Source organism: Octopus bimaculoides, chromosome 6 (genome assembly GCF_001194135.2).
Source record: "Octopus bimaculoides isolate UCB-OBI-ISO-001 chromosome 6, ASM119413v2, whole genome shotgun sequence".
NCBI classification, from domain to species: Eukaryota; Metazoa; Mollusca; class Cephalopoda; order Octopoda; family Octopodidae; genus Octopus; species Octopus bimaculoides.
This window is the reverse complement of record NC_068986.1, coordinates 43,204,443-43,212,520: the sequence shown is the minus strand read 5'-3', so window position 1 is coordinate 43,212,520 and position 8,078 is coordinate 43,204,443. Positions and strand designations below refer to the sequence as shown.

Below are 8,078 nucleotides of genomic sequence, written 5' to 3'. Positions count from 1 at the left end.
CTGCACACATTCTACGCAAAACACTTTCAATACAGTAAACATAAGAACACCACAGCAAACCACAGCACATACCCACGGCGCACAGAGCTGCGCTCGGTAGTGAAGTGAAAGCACGTTATAAAAATAAAACTACTGAACAATAATAATAATAATAATAATGATAATAATAATAATAATAATCTTAATAATAATAATAATAATAATAATAATAATAATAATAATAATAATAATAATAATAATATGCTCTGTTACATTACCAGGCACTGGCTCTCATGGTTTTGATCAACTGATTGGAAGTGTTATCATGTACATGCTTTGTCTTGGTATAAAAGATGGGCTACTGGAAATATTCTGCTCAGTACCACAGATTTGGTTGTCTGTTGCCTGACCTTAATCTGTTGAGCACATCGCTTAGTGGCTGACGATATGTGCATCTATGATCACGAGCAGAAGTAGTGGGGGTTCATCATAGCCATGTGTTGCGAGGAATTCTTTGGGGTTTGAATAATTCACCTCTGGAAACAAGGGTGTTTTGTTCGTCATCCTTAAACAAACCTTATTCAGAGACCTTTTGAGCGGGATGAGCTATTCAACATGAGGAAAATTCTGACTGGACCCCGTGCTATTTATCTTGATATAAGATCGTCAACATATTGTTCTGCTGCATATGCCTGGTGTACCCTTATCATACGGGTAGTCATGATGGGTATATTGGGCTTCGTATTTTTGTACCTCAGTGTCACTTTGATGGTATGCGCTGTAATCTCACTCAATAATAATAATAATAATAATAATAATAATAATAATAATACTGATAAAGATGATGATGATGATGATGATGATGATGATGATGATGATGATGATAATAACAATAATAATAATAATAATAATAATAATAATAATAATAATAATAATACATGTTTTACCTGTGAATTTGCGTGTGTAAACTGGGAATGCATACAACGAGTTTCTCTGCCGTAGGTGTTCGGAAAACACTCGGCAAGAAATAGAAGAAAATTTGAAGAAAGAAGAAAAATAACAACATAATAATAATAATAACAATGATAATAGGGATGGTATATCAAACAGAAGAGTAAATCCTTGCTTGCCGTTGGTAGACTTAACAGTACAATACTTACCGAAAATGTGATGCAGTCACAAACACTTAAGAAACAAGATGAAGTAAGAATAAACAACTGGATAATGAAATCACTGCAAGGGTAATGTCTCAGAGAAATCGAAGGAAAAGACAAGGCCAACACTTGGAAATGTCTAAGAAAAAGTGATCTGAAAGGATGCACCGAGGCATTGATATGCAGCGCCCAGGAACAAGCTCTGAGGACTAATTACACCAAGAGCAGTGAATCGCCTCTTTGTAGGATATGTGGCGGTAGAAACGAAACAATCTCACATAATTTGAGTGAATGTAGCAACCTGGCCCGAAAGCACTACATGACTAACTTTTGTTCACTGGAGTCTTTCTGAAAAGTACGGCCTGGGCAGAGCACTGAAATGGTATGAACATGAACCAGAAGGAATCACCGAAAATAAGGAATATAAGATATTATGGGATTTTACAATCCAATGTGACTCACTAATCGATGCTCCGAGACCAGATATTGTTTTGGTAGATAGAGGAAAAAAGGAAACCACGATTATAGGTATTGCAATACCTGGCAATGCATACATAAGTAACAAGGAACAAGAGGAGACTGAAAAGTACAGACATTTAAATGGCAAAATTGCAAGGATATGGACTACAGGTGAGTGTCTGTCATCCCAGTAATTGTAGGGGCACTCAGAGCACTAACAACCGAGTTTTAGAAATATGTCAGAGAAATCGCAATTGAGAACAGAGCAGAGCAAGCCAAAATAACTGCTCTACTGGTGACATGTAGGATTTTGAGACTGGTACTTGAATTTTGAATGTCTTTCACGATAATTGACAATCAATAATCAAACCCTCTGACAACAGGCTGCTGTCCTCTCTTACAGAGTCGACCAGAACAAACAAGACCGAGCGCTCAGAGAAGAGAAATAATAATAATAATAATAATAATAATAATTATAATAATAATAATAATAATAATAATAATAATAATAATAATAATAAGAAGAAGAAGAAGAAGAAGAAGAAGAATAGTCAATTTTGGAATAACATCTGGGAGCAAGAAGTTTCCCGCAACCACGGTGCTGAGTGGATTCATTCCGTGTGGTTCGAACTCCCCCACACCGAAGCTCCAAAACAGGACCATAACAACAGAAGATGTCCTTGCATAGGTATCAGCTGCTAAACTGGAAAACGGTAAGGCCAGACGGAATTCAAGGCTACTGGTTCATGTGGTTTAGGTCAATTCACAAGAGAATTGCTTTGCAATTAACCAATTACCTACAAAGTGGTGCAGTTCTGGAGTGGATCGTAGAGGAAAAAGCAACATTGTTAATGAAAGATCTATCAAAGGGCAATGAGGTTGGTAATTACTGACACATTGCTTGTCTTAACCTTCTATGAAACGTGTTAACGCGTAGGAGTGGCTCTGTGGTAAGTAGCTTGCTTACCAACCACATGGTTCTGGGTTCAGTCCCACTGCGTGGCACCTTGGGCAAGTGTCTTCTACTATAGCCTCGGGCCGACCAAAGCCTTGTGAGTGGATTTGGTAGACGGAAACCGAAAGAAGCCCGTCGTATATATATATATATATATATATATATATATGTATATATATATATATATATATATATATGTATGTGTGCTTGTGTGTCTGTGTTTGTCTCCCTACCCCTCCATCGCTTGACAACCGATGCTGGTGTGTTTACGTCCCCTTAACTTAGCGATTCGGCAAAAGAGACAGATAGAATAAGTACTAGGCTTACAAAGAATAAGTCCTGGGTTCGATTTATTCGACTAAAAGGCGGTGCTCCAGCATGGCCGCAATCAAATGACTGAAACAAGTAAAAGAGTAAAAGAGTAAAAGGTATCCTCACAGAGAAAATATATGCGTTCCTTGCGGACATAGCCAGGAGAGCATTGAAGATGGTATTAGCCACAAAAGTTTGACAAGTATCTGTATGTTGTGCTCCACAATATTTCTGAGTTTTGTGATAATTTGACTCTTGACTCTTGATTGGATGCTCTGTAAATGGTAATCGGGTGCCGTGTCAAGTCCTGCCTACAAGATACTGGCGTGTGATGAATTTCGACTTTTGAGCCTTTTAGACTTAGGTCTCGAAGAGTAGTGGTTCATCGTTTCCCGTATTATTGTTGCAGGTACTTACGCCATTTCTTTCTGCTACGTTTATGTGTCAGCTCTTGTTTTCTAAAAACATTCTCTCATCAGGTAAGCCTGGTTGGATGTCAATTTAATAATCGAATAACTAACAACCTTACATATTGTGCTGAATTACATTCTTGTAATTTTCTTTAACAAGCAACATATTTGATAGCAGCTTGCTGTATTTTAGTTTGCTAATCCAACTGAACACCATTGTTTAGAAAAAGAAAATGCTTTTTTTTTTATTCATCTCGTGAATTAAGTATCAGCTGTATCAGAAATTCTTAAGTAAGTTATGGAATTCATTTTTTTTTTAACAAGTAAATTAAAATGTGTTATTTCCATTGATATGACACTCATTTCGAATTAGAAAGTGCAAACGTAATTCTGTTCGAAAAGGAACGTTGACGCCATCTGCACAAATCATGATCTCCCCTCTTTTTCTGCTACAGTGTTCTTGTTATCATTTCTGCGCCATTTCTTTTTCCAATTTATTCCTGCGTTATGTTGCTTCTGTAACACATAGCAAACAGTTCAATGTTCGATATTATTTCCACATCATTTTAGATTCCTGTTTCCTACTTGTAATTTCGAGCTGAGATAGTAATTTAAAAACATTTCAATTTAAATGATCGCTATGACAATGGAACTGTTCTGTATTAATCATCAATTTTCACTCGACTTTCTTACAGAGTAACCGATGTCGCTGTGTTTTAAATGTACCTGAATACATACATAGCTAGATATAGATATATAGATACATACTTAAATGTATGAAGCATTCACGCATTGATTTTACAAACAAAACAGTTTTTGTACATCTATTTGTAATTCTTGTTTATGTATATTTAAAGATACTGCTTTTATATGTGTCTTTAGTATTTATGTATGAATGTATGTGTCTATCAGTCGCTTTGATGATATATTGCACTTAGTCAAACATCGTAGACAATGTTTTATAATCCAAAATATTGCAAGTTTAGCATGTTTCCTACTCAGACAAAATTGCACTACTTCGCTGCACTTGTCGGCAGATTATTTATACTGTTTTAAAAGTAAATGTACGTGTCTTAATGTATCTGTACAATCTGAGTTATTAAATATTGCTTTTTTTGTTTGTACGCGTTTCAATGCGCTTGTCATAAGTACATTTTCGCACATTAGTACGGTGCACCATATCTGTACATACATACACTAAATTGTTATTATAAGACGTTAATTTATAATATACATTCATATATAAATATATATTACTTTAAATAATTTATATTGTATATTTACATGCCTATGAAGTATATGTGCATGTGCGAATGTATTTTCTATACCTGATTGCACATTTAGCGTTCATTTTGAACGTTCACTTGCCGAGTGAAATCATTGAAGAAAAGATTTTTTCTAAAACACACTTTGTTCTTTTCGTCTTCCTTTCAGCAATTGTTTCTCCTTTGAATCTCAAGCGGTTTTTGTCAGACATTCATTGTCCCATATATTATAATTATCTGCATCCTATGAATCGAGTTACGTTCCCCACGTTTAGCCACACTTTAACGAAGGTGAATTGCTACATGCCCTGTCGCTTCAATAATCACGAGTATAATGTCTATTTCGGTCGTGGGTTTTCAGGCTCCACCTCAATAGAATGCCAATGTCTTTTTTCTACTGTAGCTCTCTTATCACTGAGTTTTAAGATAGACAACTGGATTTCACATTAGAACATGTTTTATTTTGGAGTGCCATACGAATTTATCAGGTCAGTTTTATCTTCATTTGGTTGCATTATTTAATTCGTTGGTTCAAACAGTCTAGTTTCTATCCATCAGACTAAATCTGTCCGTTTTTATTGGTTATTTCTTTCTATAAATCTAATGCTGATTGACCTGGTAGTCACATTATATCTAAAAGACAGTAATATTGAGAGGACAGTCACTCAGATGAGAGACTTATGTGGTTAATATTTTCGGTTTGATTTTCTTTTCCTCCTTTTCTTGTCAGTTGATGTTTTCAGTCGTTTGTGTGGAAATTTCTTAGTGGATATTATTTACTCTTGATTGCATGGAGGAAACCTTGAAGGCAAGAATGTTATAAACCTATTGGCTGTCCACGTCAGATGTAGCACGTATTTTTCTTTTATCGCTTAATGTCCTTAGGCTCAAACCTCTCGCTGAATTTTTATTGTAGGGCAGTGTTATTATTTTCTGAAGATCCTTGAAGAAAGATTTAAAACTATTTATGTCGTCTTTTACCTAAAATTTTGATTCTTGTGCTCTTAAATTTGCGTGCGATATTCATTGACTTACTTTACATCTGAAATGTTGCTTCAAAGTTATATTTCAGCTTCAAACGATATAAATCCAGATTTAAAACTCGCCCTCTTTACTTTCTCGGAAAATATGATCTGTTTGCACCCCCAGTGAAGTTAATATTTTTAGAAATGCTGAGTTGTTCTGAAGTTCTGGCATTCATATCGCTAAGCTCGTATGGAGCACCAGAAAACTAAATTCAGATGTACGGATTGATACTGCAAGGTTATAAGCAATGTGCTAGTTTTCGGCTGAGATATCTGATGAACATATTTTTTTACTTTCAATCGATAGAACTAATCATTATAGTTTTATCCATTATACCTGATATTATGATCCTTTTCAATATAATTATATTTCTAGCCAGGCTGTATAAGCTGAATGTGCCAAGTAATTCATATTCATTTTTGGGAATGATAGGGGATAATTCTTATGCATTTTACTAACAAAAGCACACATATATATGCACTGCAGCTATATATATATACATATATGAAAGTACAAAATAGTAATAAGAAATTGTTACAATTTGAAAATGTATGATATCATGTTTTATTTGTTGGTTGCCACGTCTAAGTAATAAAGGTGGGTAGAAAAAATTGGGATAATTGTTACGTTTTGATATCCACCCACTAGTACACTGTTTGAGGTTTTCTGATCACCCAGCCAGAGTACAGCCATATTCCTGCAGTTCTTTACAATTTATTCCTCTCTGATTTTGGAGCTTAGTATCCGCTGCATAAAGACTCATACTATTTTTCGTTAGTTTACTTACCTGTAATAATATTGTTGGTGGTAAAATGATTTTGTAATAACACATTCAGGCACCCATACATGATACTTTGACAGGCAGTGTAAGACATTTTGAAGACTTTGTGGCAAGGATCCTGGGCACTTTCACCCAGAAAGATTGCCATGCGGCCTTCCTGAAGTGGTTAGAGCGCTACCACAAATGCACTGAAACCAGGGGATGGTACTATGAAGGAGATTAGATTTGTACTTCTTTGAAATTAATAAATAAATGTCTCTCCTGAAAATGTCTTAAACATTCTGGAAAGCATCATGTACACATACACAGAGACATACACATATATATATATATACATATACATATATAAATATATACATACATACATTTAAGTATATATGAGCATCTATACTCATACCATTATATACATGGTAATATATACATATAAAAAACATACGAATGTACACATATACATGCATACGAAAACACCTTGTTTAAATTCCAATGAAGGAGCCTTGCATCGATGTCAGAAACAGGCTCTTTCTCTATTGGCAAGAAATCTTGAGGTAAAACTGAATAATCACACAGACACACACACATATGCACACACACTCACCCACGTTAACCCACATAACTACGTAAACTTACACCGTGTTAAAAATATATATACACCTGACAAGTGCAATGCTTCTATGTCTGTGACCCGCTCCATATATCGATGTCTTCAAATTTTAATTAACTTTGTGATTGTTTCGTGGATAATGAGCATACTTACAAATAGTTTGCCTGTAAAGCAATTAAAAAAATCACGGAAGGAATAGAGACAAATAATGAAATTTTAAGGAGGAAAACACGCATATGCAAAAACTTAAACAAATATACGCATACATGCATGGTCATAAATTATACACACATATACATACATACATTTATAAATTTTGCCCTGTCTGTATGTATGTAAATATATATATGTATGTATATATATATGTATTTATATATATGTTTGTATATATATATATATATATGTATTAAATGTTCGTATGTATATATATATATATATGTGTATATGTATATATATATATATATATATATATGTGTATGTATATGTGTGTATATATATATATATATATATATGTATGTGTATATATTTCTATATGTATATATATATGTGTGTATACGTATATATATATGTATATATATACCTACATATATACAGAGCTAAACGTGTACGCACGCTCACATATACGTGCACGTATTGATATAAGAAAAATGTGGACACAAAATTACAAACGCTCTTTCCAACAAACACTCTGAAACAGGCATTTATGTAAACAGCAAATAGGTAAATGTGCTTGCACAGCAATATACACATACTGAAATATACGAGTGTATTAATACAGGCACGCATATGCACACATATAAATAAGTATATAGATATATGATACGTATTTCTAACACAAAAACGCTTATACATTTACTTACATTTACATCATACACAAGCATACGCATGTATTCAAGAGTAAAGATTAGCTTGTAGCTACGTAAATATCAGGGACCTATATGAATGTGAAAGACAGGAATATGAAAAACAAAATAGGAAAGCACAAATATTATGGAGGGGAGAGCGTACAAATTCTCACAAATTTATTTACATGTATACAAATAAATATAAACATATACAGTATATGTATGTATGTATGTATGTATGTATGTATGTATGTGTGCGTGTATATATAATTATATATGTATGTATATATA

General features: G+C 34.0%; 1 protein-coding gene across 2 annotated transcripts in view; it reads left to right on the top strand.

Annotated features, from left to right (window-relative positions):
- Positions 1–8,078, top strand: part of LOC106874042 (FMRFamide receptor) — a 246,587-nt gene that overhangs the window by 168,329 nt on the left and 70,180 nt on the right. The window lies entirely within an intron of this gene.